General features: G+C 34.7%; 1 protein-coding gene and 1 pseudogene across 29 annotated transcripts in view; one reads left to right on the top strand and one right to left on the bottom strand.

Moving 5' to 3' along the window:
* Positions 1–26,447, bottom strand: part of PDLIM5 (PDZ and LIM domain 5) — a 211,448-nt gene that overhangs the window by 87,561 nt on the left and 97,440 nt on the right. The gene's annotated exons all lie outside the window — the stretch shown is intronic.
* Positions 793–21,766, top strand: LOC125754193 (ubiquitin-conjugating enzyme E2 variant 1-like; annotated as a pseudogene).

Below are 26,447 nucleotides of genomic sequence, written 5' to 3'. Positions count from 1 at the left end.
TGCTTATGCCAGGTAATATATTTGTTATGGTAAAACTCAACTGTAAATTCTTCTTTAGGCTATATTTTCAGTGAACGAAATAACCATCTTCCATTTGTCTCTTTGTATCAGTACTGTTGCCTGCATGTAATAGGTCATCAGTAATGAGTGTGGCAAAGGAGAGAACAAGGGAAGAAGGGCAAAATTCCATGAATACAGAACCATTTCCAAATTCAAATTAAGTATTTTCAATATATGCTTTTTTGTATTATCACTGTCCCTTTGGTTAGCATGGACTAATAGTGACAATAATTTATTTGAAGCAATTATTGCATATAACCATGACAAATAACCAAAATAGCAACTACCCTTATCCCCATTTTTTACTTGACGTATTTCAAAGTTTAGAGTAAGTAAATTACTAGGATATAGCTGGCTGACAGTTCTTTATTTTATAATATACTAGCTGCAGCCAAGGATAGTAACTAAATGATTGGGAAAGCTTCTAATAATTTAAAGACTACCCAGTATTAAGGTACATATTATGTTTAATCATGCCAGAAGCAATGTGACTCCTCCTATAACACAAGGCTGCAGATAAGACATCAAGTGCAAAATTTAAGAAATGTAACCTAGTAGGTAAATAATAAGTGTAACAATTTAAAGGTTCAAACCATGAGACTGTTTTACTTAGATAACAGATCGCCAATGGAAGGAAGAAGGTAGCATAGGATATTTGATCTCTGAGAATAACTTAATAATGAACTCTAATCAACATTTTTAACAGCAACCAAATTTTCCAATAACAACTAATTTGATTAGTTAGGGCAAGCACTGACTGAGTAATTGACTAACCTAGTGAGAGGCCACAATGGATGCTAACATTCGGTTACTACAATATAGAATTATATTCTGCAAAGCTGTGTAACTTTCCATGTGTACTCTCAAATAGACAAATTCTCCTTTAGCTTTTAGGATTATTATAATAAGCAAAGGAAACAAGTTCAAGTACAGAACAGTGGAATCTTCCTTTCATTGAAATTTCACAATGAGATGTAATCACAGAGGATCTACTTATTAAAACCACCCAAGACATTATTGGAAGTCTGCCATAATAGGATGGTTTCTTTTTTTCATTTGGACACTTAAAGGTGTATGGAACTCTTCTAGAAACATATAAACAATTTATAAAAAGAACTGGATGTTCAACAGTCACCAAGTTTCCAAACAGAATAGAATGCATATATCCTATGTCTATGAAAACAATCCTTTAGTTTTTTCAGGGTGTTAACACGTTCTTAACCAACGTTAGCAACAATAACAAGAACCTCAGAATGGTTAGTTTACTTAATTTTGGAATCCAACCTCTTTTTTTGTTGAGAAAGCACAGAATAATAATGAGTCCTAAAATACTTTATGTATTGAAAGTCTGCAAAAATACTGCTTTGAAATCTTGAATTCACAAATGAACTTACAACCTGAAACCTGAATCTGTTAGCCCTGCTTGCCTTCTGATAAAATTTCACAAGTGCAACTACCTGAAGTATGACAGAAAAAAAAATGGATAACACATCTTCAAAATTCCAGAATTGGGTCCACTACACATTAAAAACACAAACATCATTTTGTAAGGAAAAAATACTTACTTATAATGAAATGTCAAACAAAGTAGTTGACACTAGATGCAATAAAAATTAGTTCCTTGAGCTTAATTATTTAAATAACCACCAAATGAGTCATAAAATCATTAAAACTTAGATTTCCTTTAAAGTTACTCTGTCACACGACATGCAGGTATTCATTTAAGCCATGTAATTTTTTAACCATTGTACTTAAAATGGCCCTCATTTTAGAGTGTCGTTTTGCTTTTTGGAGTGAAGAGAAGTCAAACTGCTGTCATTAAAAATATTTGGAAAAACATTTTAACACACACAGTATATATGTACCTATAACATGCATTAGTTACATTTTAAAAGATCAATATTTAAGTGTACTTATATTTAAATGTATTTTTTATTTAAGTGTATATTTAAGTATAATTACATACTCTTAGGACACTAAAACTATTGTGGTTTGAAAAATTAAAATACATGACAAATGAAATCTATAAAATTAATGAACAGCAAAATTAATAAACAGCTTTAAAAATCCAATTTTTACTATTATAAAATAACAAAATAAAAAGATATACCACCTTTCCACCTTTTGCTCTCGTGTGTAGAGATTTTTTTTAATGTTAATACATAATGTTTGAGAGACTACACATTGCTGGAAAAACTATATATTAACACAACTCTCTTGAAAAATAATTTGCCATGTATTTGTAAAAAGCCCTGAAGAAAGCCCGTGCCCTTTGAGATAATGATCAACTTCTGGGAATATATCATAAGGAAATAATCTGATATGTGGAAAGGACTTTATGTATATTTATTAACTACAGTGTAACTTATAATATTGAAAAATTGGAAACAACCAATTAAATAAACAATGAGGAAATGGTTAATTGCAATATAACCATATGGTGAAACATCCAATGAGTAAAATCATTTTTTGAAAGAATCCTGAACTGCATGATAACATGCTTACTTTATGATATTCAGTTGAAAAGAAAAGAGATAAAAAAGCATATCCAGCATGGTCAATGCATGAAAAAAAGCAGATGGAAATAGACTAACATTTTAGTAAAGGCTCTCTACAAATAGTATTTGCTTTTTCTCTTTTGTGTGTTTTCTGTTTTATAAAATGTACATGTGTTTTTTTATGGCAAGTAAGACTATTTCTCAAAGTATATTTCATGGAAAACTACTTTTCAAAGAACAAAACAAAAAAAGAGGTCTGTTACCAAAGATATCTGGGAAACTTAAAAGTTATATAAGCATGTTAACTGCTGCGGGGCAGAGGCTGTGGAGGGTGGTCGCAGCTCCCTAGTTGATGGTTCATCTTGGTTTCATTTTTTTTTTTTTTTTCATCTTGGTTTCAGATAATCCCAGTGACACGTCCCTCCCAACAAGAACAGAAAGGGGATCAGGGGACACTCCCAGCCCCCCAAACAGGTCAGCCCCTATTAAAGTTGATGCCTGCAAAACAAAAAACAAAAAACAAAAAACAAAAAACAAAACAAACAAAAATAAGCATGTTAATCACAGAACTTCTTAGAGCCTTTAAATGCCTAAAGAAAAAAACTGCAGATTGTTGTCCATACCCCTTTGAAGTATGACATACTCATCTATTTAGAATACTTATTTATTTAGGAAACCTTTTTTCTTAAAACTGGAGTTAGGGGGAAAAACCCTCCAGAAAATGCTATTTTAAAGAAACAGTAAAGAAAGTAAACCTCTGTAAATCTGAAATGTTTACTTAAGTCTCCTACAAGTGGCTGAAATGAAAGAAAATAAATATTTTAATCCATACAATCTTCGAAACTTTTCGTTATATCAAATAGTTTCTTTATCAAACTATTGATTTCTTCAACTGTGTTTAATAAGTAAGATACTCAAAGATTATGAGCATAATCAATGTTTTAGAAAGGAAAATCTCATTTCCCTCACCAAGCTGAAATACGTGTTTCCTATATTCCCATAGGAGAAAATCCTAACAAGTATTTGAATAATATTTTGAATTACTGAATAATAAAAACTATTTCTCAGAATTAAGATTTTTACAGTCATCTTTCAAAAAAAGTAAACACATTATACCCAGCATTTACACCCTTACTTTAGAAATGTCAGAAATTACTTAAAAGTGAATCATTTTTAAAAGATTTTTAAATAGATAAGCAGTTTTTAAAACTAATGTAAAGTTATTAAAAATTACATCTACATTTTCCCCTTTAAATCCTGGGAAATACACAATGGGATAATATATCTCCCTTTCTTTTTTTTTTTATTTTTTTTTATTTTTTATATCTCCCTTTCAACTGCAGTGATCACCACAAGTCACTTTTGTGTAGTGTGTGTTTCAAACCAGCAGAGATCCTGGCAATGGCTTAGTGCCATGGGCTCAACAATTTGCTTATTGTTCTCTGTTCTCTTAGTGTGAAGCCACTGTACAGGAGTAAGCCATGATGGTGAGAGACTGATGCATTGGCCCAATACTATCCTCAGGCTCATGGAATTCAAAGAACAAAGCCATCAGTGTGGCTACAACAATCTATTTTGAAAGGTGATTGATTTTTCTAAGAGCAGCATCCAAAATAAAAATCCTGGGTACACTGCAACCAGTTTCAAAACTTCTGGCTAAACAGTTCAAAGACCTCTATGTTATAATGGATTTTATTAGAGACTAAAATTGTGATGCCCTGGTTATAATGATGTATAGGAAAAATAATGCTATAAATAAGCAATAGCTCTATCAGGAATTAGATTCAAAGGAATCAAACAAAACTGCATCTTATGAACACCCAATGAATGGTATTATATTTAAGTTATATAATGAATTAATGGATTTTTATAATACTGCTTTATAAAATAATGTGCTTTCAGCTTAAAAAGTAGCCAACGAATGCTCACATTGGTATTTAAGAATGAGGAATTAAGCAACAGAACTAGACTGATAAAGATTATTCACATTACTCATAATGTCTTAATGACTCCTTCAACCATATCTAATATACCTAACTCATAAACAATCATACAGAAAACAGAAGGATTTTTAAGTTCCTTTTCTGTGAGATGAGCTCTATCTAAGTTTCCCACAACATGGCCATCTTTGGACTCACTGACCTCAAGACCCGTAAACACTAGGGTACATCATTAATCACTTTAATTGCAAAGTTGTCAATTTGCAATAACAAAGCAACTCCAGAGGGGAAAAAAGTGAGCACTCAACTGTGCAGAGGGATGTCTCCTTAAACAATTCCTCCATATTTTATTGTAGTTCCAGTCAGTCTACTGTAAATTCAAACCTTAAACATTTAAACCACTTAGGGCAATGTATTTATGATTTTTTCTAAAAGACTTGAGAATCTGTAAGGATTAAATTTTCTATAAATAAAAGTACAAAAAAGTTATATCATAACACCTTTTGGCTTATAAAATATTGTGTTCACCACATACACATGCACTCATACATACAGTCTCACTCTCAATTTCTCTCCCGCTCTGCATCTTCTTTATCTTACCATGGGGACTAACATAGTATCTTTTATTCCTATCAAAAGGGAAAAAGAACCCAAAGCTGGACATACTTTGAACAATGAGAAAAAGAAGGTAAGAAAAGAGAAGCAAGGGGATTGCTCTAGTCCATCTGAGTGGCTGGGACCCCCTCTGCTTGGGCTTGGCTTGAGACTGGGAGAGGCTCTGATTCCACACGTAAGGATGAAGGGCTTTTGTTCTAAGATCCTTCTCAGATGGTCATAGCAGTTGATGAGGTTTGAGAAGAAACTCAACCAATTCTAAATCAAGCCACAGAAGAACAGAGGGCAGGAGGAGGAGAGACCAAGACAGGGAGGAAAGAAGGAAAAGACTTCTACTGAGCTTGCCTGACCTGCATGGCACACTATTTGGGGGCACGGCAGGAGTTCAGAGGTGGGGGGAGAATAGACAAGGAAACATTAAGCTAAATTTAAAGTGATAAAATATTTCCCATTATACAAATAATGATAGCATCAGCATTACATTACATTACCATTTACCGGGGTCTTACTAGGAGCTCAACATTGAATTAAGGCCTTATATACAATACAATACTTAATTTCAGAAATAAAGCTCAGAAATGTTAAATAATTTGGACTCCTAATGCCAAGTTTAATGCCAATGTCCCCATTTTTCTCCCTCTAATATATCCATCTCACCCAGCAGGAACCAAGAGATTAACAAATATTTCTTCTTCTCATGCTATGCTGCTTTAATTTTTATGGTTGAAGTTCACAAATTTGATGCTATTAAGATCTTCAGAAATGTAAACTGAATACTGATCAATTTGAATAACTAGTTTTGGTGACAGTTTTATATGTTACATGTCATCTTTCACTTGAGATTATCCTTTCATCTGTCCATTAATCAATATTTATTGAGGCGCAGGCACTGTTCCAGCCAGGGGAATATAGTAGCAAACAAGGCAAAGAAGGTTCCTGCCTCAAATCTACATTCTAATGAAGGAGGTAGATAATAAGTCAATAAATAAGACAGTTTCATATAGTGATAAATGCAAAATTTCACATTATTCTACCTGATTCTAATGGAAGAAATTTATTTTTTCTACTTAACATTTATTACCATAAAAACATTTTTAAACATTTTTCATCTGTCCATTCTGCCTCATGTCCATACTCAAAATAACCTCAGAACACTGAAGGGGAAAAAAACATATTTTTCTAACTAGTATTTATAAAAGAACTTCTATCAAAAAGACTGTTAAAGAAATTGTGTAATATTTTAGATATGTTCAAGTTTAAATAAAAGGAACTTCAAAGTCCAGGCTAATGTATTCTTATTATAGGTAAAATTCTTTTACAGGGAAAATACTATTTCAGTAGAAATTTTAAATAAGGAATCTATTTTATATGCCCCACTATTAAGAAATGTTAAACTTTACTGTAAGGGGCCAGATGGTCAATACTTTAGTTTTTGTGGGTCATAGGCTCTCAATTTAATGCTTAAAGGTTCTATCATTAGAACAAGAAGAATGACAAGTGTAAATAAGTGGGCATGCCTACGTTCCAATAGAACTTTATTCATAAGAACAGGATGGGGGCTAAATCTGGTCAACCTCTGGTTTAGATCATTTTATGGTTTTCATTATAACAAACCTTCTGGAAATAATCCTATATGAACATGGCTCTTTTGGACTGTAAGCCTCACAATTATTCTGCATAATAAAAAAATCTTAGTTACAATTTCTTCAGACACTGACATGAATAAAAATATGAGAGCTTAGCACCTCATCAATCTTTCTGTGGTTGCTGGGCACTACTTGTCAATTCCTTTTAACCCCTCTATCTCGAACTTTGGTATTACTTGCAACTGAATGACCCAACCTAAACTTCCAAATCACCAGCTCAAATAAAATTCACACCACATGGCATTGATGAAGCTTGGTGAAGAGACGGGGTTAATGTTATTGGATTAAGATGATATTTTAGGCACTATTTTTAACTCCACTACTCAGTACTTCAGTTTATTTGCTAATACATGATAAGGGTTAATAAAAACCTCTCTCATTTTCTGCTATATATTGTGAATGAACTATTAATAATATGTATTTTTTTAATTCTAAGAGAGTTAACTAACAAGGATGAACTATGCATTCTGTGAGAGAAGCAGAAAGGGGTAAATTCCTTCTTTCTCATTCTTGTCCACAAAACTCTATACTTTATTTCATATTAGGAATGGACAGTAATACTTTCAACATTGATATAAACAAGCAATTAATGACAGAGTTGCATTCTCTGAAAACCTACTGGTTTATAGCTTTCTTTGGGCACAATGCTAATCACTTCTATTTAATATATACTTTCTTCTAGCTCCAATCAGTAAGAAAAAAAATATTTTTATCAACATAGTCCTTGATTGCTAATATAAAAATAATAGGATTTGTAAAGTAAATAATCTACTTGTGAAAATTCAGGAGTTCCATTGATACATCTACATCTTTCTGGCTCTTTCAATGATACTATTAAGATACTCTTAAATAACAAATGTGGTTAACATTCATTCATATTAGGAAAGTAGGCATCAATGACAAACTATATGCATAACTGGATTTTCAGAGACTTATAGCCATGCATATAAAACTAATGCTTCAGGAAAACTCTTATGATAAGCACCAGATGATGGAGAGTAGGAGAAAAGTAGTATAAAAGCAGGCACAATTCATAAATTTACTTACTTTTTTCTTCCCTTTAGGAAAAGCTTAGAGCCCTAAAAAGACTGAGAGAACCTATCTTTCATTTCTCTTACCAAGCTCTTTGTTAATAGAGAGGAATTCTTTGAGAAATAGGAGAAATAGGTAAATGAAGGTTGCAAGTCTAGGTTACCAAAAAAATAAATTAGCTAACTCTACAGTTTCTTTGTTGATACAACAAGGATAATAATCTTTCCTTGAGGAATTGTTTTGAGGATAAAATGAGATCACGAATGTCATACACCTTTGTGACTGACACAGAGTCAGCAGTGATAGAGACTACTTTCCTACTCCTTATACAGAAGATCTGACCCTTGAGTTATAGAAATTATTTTTCTTATTATATACTGTTATAATCAAACCAAATTATCTACCAGGATAAGTTTCAAGAGAAAACAACAAACTAGAAATGGATGAAAAAATATCACTTGTTGAGTATATGCCAATCATTTCACTTGGCCCATTATATAAATTATATCACCTATTTTTCTTGAGAGAGTAATACTGTTCTCATTTTAATACAGGAAGAGAAGCTCAAATGAGTTAAATTATTTGACCACAATTTAGAATTTGAAAAAGGCAGAACTGAGAACTGAATGCAAGTTTTCGATATTCTCTATAAGCAGCTCTAAACCTCGGTATTATGGAGCCTTTAATCTATTCTTCCATATTTTTTTCTAGATAAGCAGAATATCTTCCCCATAGCAATAAGAATTCTAAAATAACTTCATTTTCCAGCAGGTTCCATAATGATTATCATCTATGGTGCTAAACTGAGTGTTTTACTTAAAATTGCAACCAGCTTCTGAAGTTAGTGGCCACGTAGATCCCAAGATACCACATCACAAGACATTCCTGTGTGTATGTTATGAATTACATGTTTCTGTTTCCTCTTCACAATCTTGAGAAAATAAAGGAACAGGTATCATAGTCCCCATTATAGTTATCAAGGGTGATATACTACCAATAATCCAGAATGAATCAGGCTACAGGTTTGATTTGTGCCCTGTGACACACTAGTGCATGCTGAGCATGTAAGATTATAGAAATAATCATGATGGTTCCTTTTAATTAGGTTTTGGCTAGATATTCATATATACTGGGTAACTAAATATATACCTACATCCATAAATATACCCACATACATACCTAAGTCACCTAATAATACATTTTTGATAGTGTTCAATTCTTTTTGAATCAGCTTTATTTTTTTATAAACAAATACACACACACACACACACACACACACACACACACACACGCACCTTTATGTTATGGACAGAATCCAGTTCCCATTAACCACCAGATTTGTTATTAGTATGGCCTTATATATTACCATAAGTTATTTTAACCAAGCACCTTCTCATTCCTGACCAATATGTCTTATACCCAATGTCACTTCAAGTTCAAGGGCAATACCTGCGTTATAATTTCCTTAATTTCATTAATTTATTAATTACTTCTACAGGGACAGCTGGGTGGCTCAGTGGTTTAGCACCTGCCTTTGGCCCAGGTCATGATCCCAGGATCCAGGCTCAAGTCCCGCATCTGGCCCCCTGCGTGGAACCTGCTTCTCCCTCTGCCTATGTCTCTGCGTGTCTCTCTCTCTCTCTCTCTCGCTCTCGCTCTCTCTCTCTGTCTCTGATGAATAAATAAATAAAACCTTAAAAAAAATTCTACAAATACTCACTGAGCCCCTAACACACCAAGTTGTTGTAGGGCAGTGGGGCAAGAGTAATGAATGAAACAAACTACCTACTTTGAGGGGAAGCAGACTAAAAACAAGTATATCACATGGTAATAAGCAAAACAGAGTCTAGTAAAGCAAGACAGGAAAGGGATATGTTATCTTATATAAAAGAGTCAGAGAAGACCTCTCTATTAAGATGAAATCTGAGCAGAGACCTGAAGTAGAGAAATCAAGGTCAACCAAATAGCAAGTGTAAAGTCTCTAAGGTAAGAATGTGCCAGTGAGGCACAGGAGCTAGGAAAGCTGGGAGGTCAGTGAGAGGCACAGCCAGAGAGAGAAGTGGGAGCTAGAGCACATAAGCTACTTTATGCCAATATAAGAACCTGGTCTTATACTCTAAGTGAGAGGAACAAGTATCCTTAATCACAGCACTTCATTTTTGTAAGAAAGTTAAATCCACATCTGAAATTAAAGAAGATTAAATCTAAATACAGTGTTGAGCAATAAATTACCCTGTATATATGTTTGAACCGTATAAGCCTACTTACTAACCATAAAAGAAGGGGAAGAGGGACTGAAACTTGCCTAAAATCTTAAATATATTGAGATAAAACACAAATAGAAGATAGCAAAATACCTAATTTGTTCTTCATACATCCAAAGTGTAAGAGAATGTTTTTTGAAGTTCACATTTATATGCTCTCTGTCCTATACTAATATCAGAGGCACAATTTTGCCAGTAACTTTTTCCAGATACATCTCTTTTTCTATTTTTGTCTAGGCTAAACACATTAAATTACAAACTTTTTTTGTAAAGTGGGTATTTTTAGGTATTTCAATAAAATTCAAAAGGACAAGCATTCCAGTATTTAGCGCAGCCTTATTAGGAAAACAAAGTCAGTCTGCTGTCTGTGGAGAGCACAGGAATGAAAACTTTTCATTCTTTATAGTCTCAACTTATGTTTTTCCACTTATTTAACCCTCAAAAAATAATTTGGGATATGTTTAGGTCTTTTAAAAATCTGGAGGTAGTTACTCAGAGTCCAGGAATTTAAAAATTAATGATCAAATGCGACTATTTTAGCCATAGATAAATCAGTCTATCCTTATTCAATTAAGATGAGACTCTAATTTCACACTTATCAGTTCACTGTAGAATCCTGTCCAATATCATCATCATTGAATCTCGTTAAATTAGGTCAAAGTATTCAATATAATATCTAAATCAAAAAAGGAAAATTTAAAGCCAGAAAACATTAAAATATTTGTTCATTTTGGAGTGCCTGAGTGGCTCAGTTAGTTAAGCATCCAACTCTTGATCTCAGCGCAGGTCTTGATCTCAGGGTCATGAGTTCAAGCCCCACACTAAGTTCCAGGCTGGGTGTGGAGCCTACTTAAAAATAAAATAGGGGCACCTGGGTGGTTCAGTGGTTGAGTGTCTATCTTAGGCTCAGGTTGTGATCCTGGGGTCCTGGGATCAAGTTCCGCATCAGGCCCCCCACAGGGAGCCTGCTTCTCTCTCTGCCTATGTATGTCTCTGCCTCTCTCTCTCTCTGTCTCTCACAAATAAATAAATAAAATCATAAGTAAGTAAACAAATAAATAAATAAATAAAATGAATAAATGAATTTGTTCATTCTTTTATTATTTGTGATTAGCATATAACTACCACAATAGACTATCACATAGAAAGGGCTGAAATGCATTCAATTTTTCCTTTATTAAGAAACTTTTTTTTTAATTTATTTTTTATTGGTGTTCAATTTACTAACATTTATTAAGAAACTTTAGTTTTGTTTATAGATACTGAATTTTGTCTGTAAGGTAAAACAGTATTGCTTCTATTTCTGATTAATTATATAATGGACTTTGTTGTGAAATTTAGGCTACATTAGAATTCCCAATGTTAAAGTATTACTTTTAACAAAGGGATGATATAAAATCTTACAAATTATATTCTCTATCCTAATACCTCTGATATGGAAGGAAGAAAATCCAAAACTGTAGCAAATTAACAACACATTTTACCTATTTTACCAAAAGGCAAGCTTATTGTCCTGAGAGAATTCCCTCCACCACTGTTTGAATCTAATATATTAGAACATGACCCTTGAATACTGCTTCATAACAGCACACAACTCACAACATAGTTGACTCATAATGTAAGTTCAGCAATACCCAAATTGATCTACAGCTTTCCATGGGACAAATCCACTGATCAAATGTCAAATTGCTTCAAAAATTTCTAAATGCTTATTCTCAGTTTCAGCACTTACCTTATTGTAGACCAGGAGCAAATAGTTAAAACTGACACCAGTGTCCAGGGACTGCCAAGTGAGTAGAAGTGGTGTAGACCACCACTGTAAACCATTTAATCACAATACACAGTCAGAAATATATTTTATATCATGACCTACCTAGTACAAATATGAACCAATAAAACATATTTTCATGTGCAATTTGTTAAAATATATTCTGTTCTAGTCTGTTTCATTTAAAAAAACAAAAAAAGTAGGGAGGGGAAATGCTGGTCCTGACTCAAAAAACTAAATGCATAATAAACTTCAGTTTGAGAAACACTAATCTTTACTCAAAGGCAGAGAGCACAGAAAGGTCTGGAAGGTTGGCAGGTGATATAATAAACACAATGGCTATCACACAAATAGTGGTTCACAGAACTGAAACAGCCCATTCATGAAACAATATTAAACTAGTTTTAACTTTTGAAAAACACTGCATCCAATTATATCCTCAAAGGAACAAAATGAACAGACATAACAATAACAATAATTAACACAGGCTTTGGCTAGGGTATGTCTGTAGAGTTCAATCTCACTAAATTTGCTTTTGACAAATTTATAATCACTGAGAAGAACAGAAATGCTAACCATAGGTTACTATATGTAACTTTCCAACAATGACATCCTCTAGCAAGTACTTACTATAAATTGGTGGAGATTTTCCCTATTTGAAAATGTGTGAAAACTTAGAAAAGCCAAACACTAATACCTAAGTCATAAGACAAATAATGTGAAATATATTAGGCTCTTTAGTGAAAGAAAAACACATTGTCTCATCTGATATCTCTCTTATGTTGGTGCTGAAAGATCTCTAAAGAACAGGAATTGGTGATTCCTATATTTACTTCCTCTTTTTATTAGATTCACAGAAGGACCTGGGACCTCATAAAGGATCAGAAATCAGTCAATAGAAAAACACACAATGTACTCAATATTGTGATCTTAAAAAAATGCAAACTATTTACAATAAATGGAAAACTACTTATATAGCTTTGGCATCACAGTTCCTGATTCCTTTTAAGATAACAATGATTCTTTTCTTCCATAACTATTCTGATATTTAACTCTTTGGGCTGCTTTTCTAAAATGTTCTAACTGAACACCAACAGTGAGATTTTAATTAAAAGGACTTTCACTTAATTAGAGCTGTCTAACTGGAATGGGCTGTTTGGTGATGTTCACACAGGAGCTGTATCATTGTTTCAGGGTTCTTTCCTAGGAGAAGGCCAAATCGACTGGCTATATTAGCTAATTCTTTTATTTCTCCTAGGGAATGTATTATTACCTATGACAAGGTGGAAGAGACACAGAAAAGACTGGCAAATAAATCCAACACTAACACTGGCCTCAAAGATTTTAAAATTCATCTAAGGGATCCCTGGGTGGCGCAGTGGTTTGGCGCCTGCCTTTGGCCCAGGGCACGATCCTGGAGACCCGGGATGGAGTCCCACGTCAGGCTCCCAGTGCATGGAGCCTGCTTCTCCCTCTGCCTATGTCTCTGCCTCTCTCTCTCTCTCTCTGTGTGACTATCATAAAGAAATAAAAAAATAAAATAAAATAAATAAAATAAAATTCATCTAAGATAGTGTGGTCACTTTGATAAATAGTGTAGTCTTTAGAATGTCCAGTACCTCCCAGAGTTAAGAGCAGATCGCCTAGATTCTAATCCTAGTTCCTCCATTTACTAGTTGTTTAACTTACTAGTAAGTTAAAAGCTAGGCTAAACACATTAAATTACAAAGTAAGCGTATGTTACTTAAGCTCTCTATTTCCTCACTTGTAAAATAAGAACAGTAACAATACTTATCTCTCTTATCAAGGGTAATTATGAAAACTCAATGAAAAAATGCCTGTAAGGTGTTTAGAGCAATGCTTGCCACATGGACACTATTATAGTGTCAGTTATGGTATTTAATATTTCTTATGACATGAAAACTGAACATAAATGACAACTATCATCTTCTTCCAGGCTCCAGGCTTTTATGAGAGAAGAATTTAACATTACACACAATATTGTTTTCTGAAAGCCACCTCACCAGTCTAATTTCAGAAAATGTCAGTTCTTGGCTACCATAAGAATGAGGATGTACTAGGGATAATGGGAAATGGGATAGATAACCCCATTCCAAATCATTCATCCCTAAGTCCCCAGAGTGAAACTAAAGTCTTCTTTTCTTCTAAACACTTCTTTGGCTCAGTGGTTAAGCATCTGCCTTTGGCCCAGGGTGTAGCCCTGGAGTCCCAGAATCCAGTCACACATCAGGCTCCCTGAATGGAGTTTGCTTCTCTCTCTATGTCTCTGCCTCTCTCTCTCTCTCTGTGTCTCTCATGAATAAATAAATAAAATCTTAAAAAAAAAAAAATAAAACAGTTCTTTCAACTAGCAACAATCCTAGGCTAGGTGGGCTACATTTGCTTCTGAAAAGTTAATTGAAGGAGAAAGTCATCGAATTACCAAGGGAAAGTCAATGACTCTCTTCTTCTAAATTACCCTCAGGCATTTTACTGAACCCAAGGTACAAAGGCAACAGGTAGGCTCACCATGGTATTGTGTACTTGCCCTCAGAGGTAACATCTGGGGGATAAGTGTGGCCCTTGGATGCCTCTGAAACCATCACAGTCACTGGCAAGGAAGTCTATGTAGATAAGAAACTATATCACAGGCTGTCCAGAGAACAAGCTCTGTTCCCAATCCCAAGAAGAAATCCAGCATATTAAAACTTTCTCCAAAAGTATTGCCAAGTACTGAAGTTCTATAAACAAAAAAAAGTTATGACACAAATAGTCAAAGCCAAAAACATGTATGTCATGGTATAGCCAACACATTTCCTCTCTCATTTTCATCAGTGGTTACAATCTAAAAACCCAGTCATATATGGCAATAAAATATAAAAATTATACATCAGAATTAGCAGCTATGTTCATGGGCCACACCCAAGGCTGTGGGTGAGCTGCATACCTCAATTAATGTTGAGAATCACATAAGGAAATTAAACTTGCATTATAATTTTTGTTCCCGTTTTGACATGCACAACATCTAAGAGTTCGACTACTTTCACACATGGCCTTGTTTTCAGCTGTCTATCACATAAAATTGCAATTTAGCATCTCACTGATCTGTTTTCTAGGGAAACCTACCCCAGAGCAAACACTGACATATGCTTATGCTTTGCTGTTCCTATGAAAACAAGATGTGACATGACTCACTGTTCTTCTTGCTGAATTATGTGTCTTCTGTGAGTTCTGAAGAGACTAGCAGTTAAAATGTGCTGGAATATTGATGAGTATGGCTATTAAAAAAAAGTTATTTAGAAGGAATATTTGTAGAAGTAAAGCAGTCTTGTAAAAATAGCACTAGATAGAAGGTCAGGTTCAGATAATTATAGTTTACCATTTCAGAATCACGAAAAATGTTTGCTATAACCTAAAGATTTGCTGTAGTCTATGTTTGATAAAACTAGACACTAAGAAAACCAGGATGGTGCCTGAAATTGGACAAAATCCTTAGTAAAGTCTTGAGAAACCAAAAAATTACATAGATCTTAAAAGATCATCTAAACTGGCTTTATATATTATCAACATTAAAATCATTAATAAAATCTTTTTTATTCTTTAGGTTTCCTGATAGATAAATAATAACCTGGTTTATGTTAAACTATCACAATTTCCTACTAGTCTATTCAAAATTCCTCACTGTATAATATAAAATTTTTAGTTTACCAAAAATACTAAGCATAACTATCTACACATAGACTCAAATATTGCTACAGCTGAAATGCTTTAGACAAAAAATTTCATCATAACCACTTGCAGAAACCAAACACATGGTTTTATTAAAAACACTCTTCAAGATAAATATACACTTACATAACTTAATTCTCATTACATTATTATACTAGAAAAAAAAGAGACCCTGACACTTCATTTTACAGAAAAACATAATAGAGCAGTGATTTATGACCTCACCTAGAATAAAAGTAAAGCAATGAATCCATGCTGAAAGCCCAAATTTTTATTCCCAAAGTAGGTCAGTATTATAACCCCTGGTGTTATACTTGAATGTATTTCAAGGCCCGATATACAAAACAAAAGCACAGCTTCTCTTGTTGAAGTACAAGTATAGGCAGAAAACTCTGAATGCATTTCACTGGCCATGTGATACCACCAACCATAGTACACTTATGATAGAATTTGATAAAGATGAATCTTCTTTATATATAAACAGGAAAAATGAAGTTCAGAAAGAAAAGGTTGACTACCACTTCATTGTCCTTTCTACCATACTTGAAATCTGAGTCTTTCCTATGCCTCCATTTTTTCATTTGATAAATGGGTATATTTTCTACTCATCTGCTTTATGAAGAGAGAGCATAATATCAAGGAAATTAAAAGCATGAATTTTATTTGAAACCAAGACTTACATCTTTTTTTTTCTTAATCTACTTAACATTGTAACCATCATATGGTACTATCATAGACAAATTCATTATAAGCAGTTTATGTCACTAATTTCGCACTTTAGTAGTAGCTGAAGTAAAGTCAAATGGAAAAGTTTACATACTAAAGTTAAAAACAGGATTCTTCACATTAGTGTTCAATTCTACTAGACCACAATTCTATATCATCTAAAGAAAAATAACATTTGAAACCAATTTTTGGGGATCCCTGGGTGGCGCAGCGGTTTGGTGCCTGCCTTTGGCCCAGGGCGCGATCCTGGAGACCCGGGATCGAATCCCACATCGGGCTCCCGGTGCATGGAGCCTGCTTCTCCCTCTGCCTGTGTCTCTGCGCCTCTCTCTCTCTCTGTGACTATCATAAATAAATAAAAATTAAAAAAAAAATTTAGAAACCAATTTTTGTTTTGTCAATTTTTTAAATAGATGAAATCCGCTCACAAACTTGATAATGCTATTCCCCTTCCTTAAAAGTTTGTATTCTTGGGGCATCTGGGTGGCTCAGTGGTTGAGGGTCTGCCTTTGGCTCAGGTCATGATGCCAGGTCCTGAGATCAAGTCCCAGATCTGGCTCCCCACAGGGAGCCTGCTTCTTCCTCAGCCTATGTCTCTGCTTCACTCTCTGACTCTCATGAATAAATAAATACAATCTTAAAAAAAAAAAAACTGTTTGTACTCTTATACCATATGCATTTGTCAAAATTATAATTAAATAATTATATGATTATGCGGACTATCCCCTTTATTAGCTGGTGTAGCAGTTTCATGACAGCAGGTATCACTAGTTCAACTCTGCTTCCTGAAGTATACATTGGAAGGATGTATAATCTGTGTATATATACAGTCAGACAGAAGAACATATATGAGGATGCTTGTTTTCCCTAGATGGCATGAGTTTCTTATTTTCTGTATCTTCCCAATGGTCTTCATTATATGTGTAATTGTTTTACAAACAGACAGTAGCCACTAAATATTTCCTTAGGCAGAAAAGTACTTGAAATAAAAGGTAATAGACAAAAGGAAAACAGCATTAATTTGAAAGCCACTTAAATTCAAATGAATTTGTAATCTATTGATGGAAGATGGCCTCTAAAAGAATTACAGCATATACTCTGGAAAAGGAACACAAAGAAAAACAATTAACTGGTTTAAATAATAAAATGATAAAAACTGTATAAAGATGACAGAAAGATAATAAGGCCAATAACAAAAGGAAGATGAGTGTTTCATTCCTAGCAAAGACAAAGTGATTACAAAGACATTATCTGTGCAGAAAACCTGTACTGTGGCACAATATAAGTAAATATTTGAGGAATGTGAAAGAAGAGATTTTTTTTTAAAGAAATATATTTTCAAAAATATTTTCACATTTCCCACAAGCTTACTTAGGCCATTCATCCCCCAGTGCTATGTCTATATATAGTTTGAAATGCTTAATTTCCTTCTATATAGAAGAATTGGATTTCAAACATGCAGATAAAAACACAACACATGAAGAGCTGTGTAATTTGGCAAGGAGAGAAGTGCTCCAGGTTCCCTGATGCAGTGTGCTTAGCAAATCCATGCAGGGAGAGGGGCAGTGGCTCACACAGGCCTTTAGGGCCCACTTTACCAGCAAGTGCTCTCTATGGGTGTCTGTCGACTCTCTTACTGAATCCCAATATACAGAATTCTCCCAAACTTTGGCTCACACAGAATATTTATATTGCTGTAAGAATTTAAAGACTGAAAATGGTTTTTAAAAATATATTGTTAAATAATCTTTCCAAAATGATGATATTGACAAGCTGGCAAGAGCAGTAGAGCTGTAAAGTAAAAGTCTCACCTACCATAAGTCAGTAAATATAACTAAGACCGAAGATTCAAGAGTTAGAAGATGATTATTATTTAGAAATTACAAAGGTAAATACCATGAGAAATAATTGTTGCTCTGATCAAGTAAAGGAAGGGTTAAAAATGGAACTGCTCAGTTTTCTGTATATAAGCCTTTATATTTCCTTTACTATTTGCATAAAATATTTTGATAAAATAAAATTAACCTAAGAAGTACATTTGGTGATTCAAAATAAGGCAGTAACATTAGTGATACATATTAAAAGAATGCATGGCTAATAATTTCAAATATCACATAAGAAAATGATTTACTGAAAAACAAAACAGGGTCACCTGGTTGACTCAGTTGGTACAGCATGTAACTCTTGATCTTGGGGATGTAAGTTCCAGCCCCACACTGACTATGGAGACTACTTAAAAATAAAATCTTTACAAAAAACAAAATAAAGGAAGCCTACAAAAATGTACATATCTACCAACAACATACATACACTCGCTACATTTCTAGCTCCTCTCCGTCTGCTCCAGGTATACTAATCAAAGCAGGTGACCTAAAGTGACCCAATCTTGCCCTACCCTTTCCAAGCTCTATGACTACGTCATAGATGTGGCCTGATGTTCCCAGAGTGCCTTTTTCTCCATTTCCATGGTATAATACCAATCTTTTTTTTAGTCAATATCAAATATCACTATTTTATGAAGCAAAATTTAAGAGGAAAAGATCTTTCTCTAAGATTCTAGTCTTTCTTTGTTTTTCCTTTCATATTCTGATATATAAAGTTATATATATATCTATATATAATATTATATATTAAAATGAGATTTTGCCTAAGTAAATTTTCTTATATTTAAGAGATATTTATATCCATTTTCATTCAATTAGTCTATAAATGCTCTACTGAGATCACAGAACGCATACTACTAAATTAATTTTACTATCTCTTTAAGTGACTCCTGTTTAGACAATATTTAAAGAGTTAGAATTTAGTCTGTTCTTATTTTGTTTTTAAAATTATGCAGACTTGGGCAGCCCAGGGGGCTCAGCAGTTTAGCACCACCTTCAGCCCAGGGCATTTTCCTGGAGACCCAGGATCCAGTCCCATGTTGAGCTCCCTGCATGGAGCCTGCTTTGCCCTCTGTCTGTCTGTGTCTCTGCCTCTCTCTCTCCCTCTCTCTCTCATGAATAAATAAATAAAATCTTTAAAAAAAATAAAATTAAATTAAGCAGACTCTAAGTCTCAGATATAATCCATTTCATAATTCAAGCTTTTAAAACATCTTTCACACAATATTTTCATTTTCTCCCTTTTTTGTCCAATCATAAAAGTGTTGCCCACATTTTTTTTAAGATTTTATTTATTTATTCATGAGAGACAGAGAAAGAGAGAAAGAGAGAGAGAGAGGGGCAGAGACAAAGGCAGAGAGAGAAGCAGGCTCCATGCAGGGAGCCTGATTTGGGACTCGATCCCAAGACTCCAGGATCACGCCCTGGGCCAAAGGGAGGCACCAAACCATTGAGCCACCCAGGCGTCCCTGCCCACATTTCTTTAAACAAATCTCTCAGCCACTCAACCTGACAACTTGTGGATATTTTAAAATTATACTAGAGTATATATTACACCTTCAAGAACAGTTGTCACTAAATGAAATATAAGACTTATAAAGGAGATTAGGCTCCTCAGATTCTGAGAACAGGTAATTGTGATGATACACAAAAAATAATCATCAAAGTATGTTTTATAATTGCAATAAAACACATGTCCATATCCACAGGTCATCTCAGGTAGAGAAGCACACTCTTATTGGGCATTAGGTAGCTCCTCAGAACAATAATTAGCCTGGCATTATAATCATCAGGCAGAGTCAAAATCTCACTCTAACTAAGCAACATCTTTGCCTATTTAACATGTAAGAAATAATTAGTTCACAGAATGGAAAAAAGTTAACCAGTCCTTCTACAGAGAATGAATGACATATTTCCTAAAGTGTAAAGAAAGGGAAGTTCTTCTACTCTCCCAATTTCCTCTAAGAGAACAATTTATACTAAGCGACACAGGAACTTTTGTTTCATGCTGACATCAGTTGCTATCACTTGTATCTTTTATGGGCTGTATAGTGGACACAGGGGCTAGTTCAGTAACTGTTAATGTTGTCCGGATTTAACTCCTCATGTATATTTACTCCTTTATGTATATTTTAGCATCTCTTGTGTGGTATGACTCTGCTCTGAGTTTTGTAGGAAATACCACATAACTGAATAAGATTTCTTAACATTTATCTGGGGAGATGGAATAAACAGGCACTAAGGGCCAGTGGTTGAACTTATGGGCTGTAGAGTGACAAAGACTGGACTCTAAAGTCAAAATCTCTGGGTATAGAACCCTGTACTCTGCTTCAAGCTTCTTAAATTCAATAAAGTTTCAGGGCCTTAATTTTGGAGGACCTCAGGGATATTGCCCTTTGATTGACTACACATAAATTCATTAGGATCCACCTTTGGAACAAGTAATTTATGAGGCTCCTTGCAAACAGTAAATTCACAGTCTTTATCCAGAGTACTAATTTTTCTATCTGTAGCATTTGGCAGAATAGTTGGTATAAAAAACAAAATAAAGGAAGCCTAAGTTTAATAAATAAATGTTAATAAATTAAATAGTTTCACTGAAAAACAAAAAAGTGCTGGATTAAACTGAGCTGGACACAAACTAGCTTGAAAACTGAGATGAAAATGATCTTTTCTAGCAGAAACACTAAAATGATTTTGCAGTCTCAAACCACCCATGTTACACTGCCCTTAACTTTACATTGTGATACATAGGATACATGCTTTACATTGTAAAGCAAGTAGGGTGTGATCCATTGGCTTTATTCTTCAAAATTTTCTAAACTCTTCTGGAGTGTTTACTTTCATCTGAATTTTTAAATTAGCATGTCAAGTTCAAGCTTTTATTATTTTTATCTGGGTTTTTTTTGTTTGTTTGTTTTGCATTTCTTATTCTCTTAGTTCTTTCTGTATCTATTTAATTTTATTCCAATAAGGACCTCAACCTCACAGCTCAGGTAGAGTGTATTCCCAAGAAAGGTTATACACTATTTTTATAAGTTTCTTTCTAAAAATGTTTGTGCAAGTAAGTACTCAAAACATTATGATGGATAATTTTTAATAAGATACATTTAAAAAATCATTAATTACAATAGACAGTGACACAAGATAGCAGCCACCACGGGCTCAGGAGTAAAAGTCCCTCGCAATTTTCAACTATTCAAAGAACTGGAAGGCCAGAAAGTAGTAGGAGATGGCACAGTTAGCTGGGGTCTAGAAGATGACGAAGACATGACACTCACATGATAGACAGGGATGATAACTGGGCCTCCAAGAACAATTTATGAAAACCGAATATACAACCTTAAAATAGAATTTGGACCTAAATACCTAGAAGCACCCCCCCTTTGTAAGATTTGTAACAAAAATTAATATAAATGGAATTAATAGTTCTAATGGAGTGATGGACCCCGAGAGCCATATCAGTGCTAGCAAAATGGCAGAATTCATATACCATCAAAGTTGTCCTGCAAGAGCTCTGGCACCTAATGATGTCTAAAGGAAACATGAAACTCCCTCGGCGGCCCGAAGGACAGTGTTACAGCAATTAATCAAAGAGAAACCACAGGCCCTCCCCTTCCCCCCACCAATTTGATTTAAGCAGTCATTTTCCACAGTAGTACATTTTCTAGACATGTCTTGTAGACCTCAAAAGTACTGGAAAGGAAGCTCCCATTCAAAGGCCATCTATCTTAAGATACTGTAAATGATAGTAATTTTTTGTCCATTTGAAATATATAAGTTGTGCTATAACAAATCATTCCTGTCAAGTGTAACCACTGTCCACATAGTTCAACTTCTGGGATCAAGAAAGTATATTTAAATAGATTCCCATCATAATGGGTAGGGCACATCTAACTCAACTGTGAAAAGACACATCACACAATCACCTTGCTGGTGATTACATGGCCTGGGGTCTCTGCCTTCTTCCCTTCTCCTCCTGCTGGCTCCCTCCCTCTCTCCCTCCCCCCACCCCTTTGTCCCTGAAACAGCCCTCCAGCTTGGGGTGGCTTGCTAGAATAGGCATCAAGGTTTCAGGTTGCAGCCTGTGGGACTACTGCTGGGTGTGCAGGGGTGCTCCAGCTGCACCCCCGGTTTCATTTTTTAAGTCTTAAATGATGCCCTCCCCCCTCCAAGCCATCATCCTTTCTCCACTTCCCATGACCACCCTCGGCTGAAGCATAGATTGTAACCCCCTCTGTTACCCTCTGAAATTGGCCTTTGGTGAGGAATTCAGGGCTTTCCCCATATCTTCTTTCCCACTTTAATAGAGAGGTGTTGCTTTTTCCTTCCTCCTCAAGTCCCTTTTTTGCACCATCACCACCCAATACTTCCTTGCTTTGTCCAGAAGCCATTAGGTAAGGTTGGAAAAAGTCTGACTTCCCTCGTTTAGTTTGGAACCACATTTACTCTTCATTCTCCACCAGCCTGGGAATGAATATTGGGTCCTCAGCCCTGCCACCCTCTGCTGTCATTGTCAGCTGATGCCATTTTTTAGCTCAGGTTTTGATAAAGTGAAAAGAAGTCACCAGGGGTACTCAGACCTGCCATTTCTCAAAGTGCTCGGTGGTAAAACTTGGAGAAAGGCCACAGAAGACACTTGTAAGCACACCACACGATCCCTCTGAATGAATTGTTTTCTTTTCCTGTAATTGCTTTTGCTTTTAACAATTGAAGAAGTTTAAAACAGGGTTCTCATGTGGTCATCTTACAATCCATTTGGGTCTAGGTTGGAATCTGATAACTGGAACAAAAAGAACCTTGGATTCGGTGCATACTTTGGTTTTGGTGCCGCTGCATCTCATGGTCCTCAACAGGGATCGAGAAAGAACTTGGTGTGCATAGCAGATCCCCGAAATTGGTGGGCTTGACTTCCTGGCAAATTGCTGTGGTTTTCTACTTTACTGTTCAGGACCACTAAATGCTGAGATGTTGATGCATACCAAAATAAAAGCAATTCATTGTGTTCTCAGGGTTTTTTGTTGTTGTTGTTGTTGTTGTTTTTAATTTAGTGTTTGTGTAAAACACCTTTTGAAGCAGCAACTATCAAGTCTGAAAAGCAATCGATGTTTCCATTAATCTTTTTCTGGGGGATACCTTAGTTCTAAGGATTTAACATCCTGTAAGTAAAGTTGAACATAACAGTATTCCATAAGCAGCCTTTTTATTGTCAGACCATTGCCTGATTTTAATATAATTTTTAAAAAGTATGCATTAAAAAATCATTAATTACAAATATCAGAACTATTCTCATTTACCCCTCAAGAACAGAGAACTACTGTTGGATACTATAGAATTTGAAAATGAGAGTTACAGAATTCCAAACTTTTATAGTTCCAAAATTAGACAATTATGGAACTGCAAGTCATCAAAGTTTAAGTCAATCTGTGGTATCTCTGTGATGGATATTTTGAAGTGGGCCAACTAAGCTAAAACACCACTAAAGATAATACCCCAAAGTTATTCTGAGAAGTGATAAGCTCTAGCCAAAGCCACATTGTTTCCTTACATCTTTCAGTGTGTGACAGCAGACAGAGCTCAAAATAATTTTGCAAGGACAATTGCACATGTTAAAGGCTTATTAACAGGTCTTTTAAATTTCTCATCTTCCATGATTCAAAGTTTTCACAAATTAGAATTGAAATGTTTCTACTAAATAGATAATGCATAAGCCTTTCTGAAATGTTTTAATTTTGATTCCAAATAAATGAAAATACAATGTATTTTATATAGAAAAATAATTTATATGCAATCATAGCTTAGAATAAGAATGATATTTAAAATCACAAAGAGGTCTTGAATCAAACCTTCTGAAATAAAGTAAGAAACTGTATTCAGGTAATAATTCTGTTGAATTATTATATAATTATGTAATATTACACTGTATAATTTTCATATATTTAGTATGTGTGTATTGTGTATATGAGGGATATTTTATCACTGATTCCAGCAGAGAAGCATATGAATAGAAGCTTTATATTCTGCAAACCCTTATACAAATACAAGGTGTTTATATCATTATCATTTCACCAAAGATGTAGGATTCTGAAGATTTACTGAAAAGTTTTAGAGTCATGATATGGATAAGACCTCTGCAGACTCCAAGCCTTCAGATCATGCTACAATTTACCAATCTCAGTTTTCCTAGGAGTTGTATAGAACTTGGCCCAGGGATGCTTACTAAATGTTTAAAAATGCATGAGTAAAAAGTAGCTGGCAAAAAGCCCTTCTTCAATAATAAAGAAGCCACCTCTGACAACCAGAGCAAATAAAACATAGCTGAGAAAAGTGACTCTTAATTTACCAAAAGAGAAGGGTGCTTTAATAGCTTTACAGCTTCTATGCAATGCTGATAAGTAACAGGTGACAAGGATGAAAAAGATTCCAAAATGAAATAGAGCAATACTAGAGGGTAATAAGCTCTGTTGGCAGTGATAAAAGAAAAAGAGCAAGGTGGCAAAAAACAGGCACAGACTTCAGAGAAAAGAACCAGAAAACACAAAAGTGAATCAAAATACTAAATTTACTTAAAATTTAATTAATTAATACTACATTTATACTAAATTTAATCTACATTTAAATTTAATACTACAATAGCAGTTTGACCATAGGGCATTTATGCAAGGTATGTGTGTTTATGTTTGTATGGTGTGAAGGAAGGGGCAGTCAGAAATAGGCAGTAAAAGGGAACTAAACTGACAAGTCATTTAGAGCTCATTTCTTTTTTTTTAAATATTTTATTTATTTATTCATGAGAGACACAGAGAGAGAGAGTGAGAGAGAGAGAGAGACAGAGACACAGGCAGAGGGAGAAGCAGGTTCCATGCTGGGAGCCCGATGCGGGACTCAATCCCAGGTTTCCAGGATCACCCTGGGCTGAAGGCGGCGCTAAACCGCTGAGCCACCCAGGCTGCCTGTCATTTAGATTTCAATAGTCCCTAAGAGCATCAAAATACCACACTAAAGAGGCATGTGTCAAACTAAGGGTACGGTACCATAGAAATTATGGACTCTAGAGCCAGGCCAGGTTCAAAATAAAGAGCTGCGGTTTTACTAAAGGGGTGACTTCAGGCAAGCTATCTAATCTTTCTTTTGTGAAAGAAAAGATTGTTTTTTACTTTGCTGTATAAATGATGAATAACATCATTTACTTCACAGGGAAGATGCTATGAGTATTATATGAGTTGATAAAAATAAATCAGGACAATGATTTAGCTATTATTTTTTAAAGATTTATTTATTTACTAGAGCACATGTAAGCGGGGGTGAGGGGGGAGCACAGGGTAAGAATCTCAAGCAGGTGCCCTGCTCAGCATAGACCTTACATGGGGCTTGAACTAAGGACTCTGAGATCATGACCTGAGCTGAAATCAAGAGTCGGACGCTTAACCAACTGAGCCACCCAGGTGCCCCGATTAAGCTATTATTAATTATGTGACAGATGTTCTAGTACATGGTTCTTGTCCTCATTTTCACCATCTTCCCATGCATCCAGTGGCAATATTATAAGAACGAATATTATAAGAAAAGTTTATTCAAGAACTGATCTACCATACAGATAAAATACAAAACTCTCGAGACTATTATGAATGCCAGTGGGTCTAAGTGTTTAAAATTCAGTTCAAACTAAAAGAAAATTTTTAAAGAAAAACTTTCAAGATTTTTCTGACATGGTCATATGTCCGAAACATAAGAAGCCCAATGAAAACTTGCAAGCACTGGAATAAATAAAGGTCAGTTTAAATTCTTATGCTCATCAAGGACTATCTCTTACTCTTCATGAAAACTTACACTGTGAGACAGAAGAGTAGGATGACAAAAAAAGTGCCTATTTTCCACTCTGCTAGTGTTTTGTTTTGTTTTTTAAATCAAAGATAGTGTTTTCAATCTTGGCCTAACTTGATGACATGTCAAAGACACAAAGTAATTGTGAAGAATTAGACTTTTTGAAGAAAAAGAAAGATATTTTGGAAATGTCTTCATTTCCAAACCACAAACTACTTCTAGAGAAGGGTATCCACGTAACGACATCCAAATGGCTCATTCTATCTTTATGGGCACAGGCAAATTAAAAGAAACAACAATAATGCTGATATTCATAACAGCTGGACTCAAAAGCTGGACTCAAGATGCATTCTGCTGACCCATGCCCTCCAATATCCATATGTGCTACAGGAGGAACAAAAGAGAAACAATGTTAATTGAGTGTACACACAACACTTTATCCAAACAGCCCTCTGACATCAG

The sequence above is a fragment of the Canis lupus genome, chromosome 32 (genome assembly GCF_003254725.2).
Source record: "Canis lupus dingo isolate Sandy chromosome 32, ASM325472v2, whole genome shotgun sequence".
Lineage (NCBI taxonomy): Eukaryota > Metazoa > Chordata > Mammalia > Carnivora > Canidae > Canis > Canis lupus.
The sequence above is the reverse complement of the archived record's forward strand: the minus strand, read 5'-3'. Positions and strand labels throughout refer to the sequence as shown.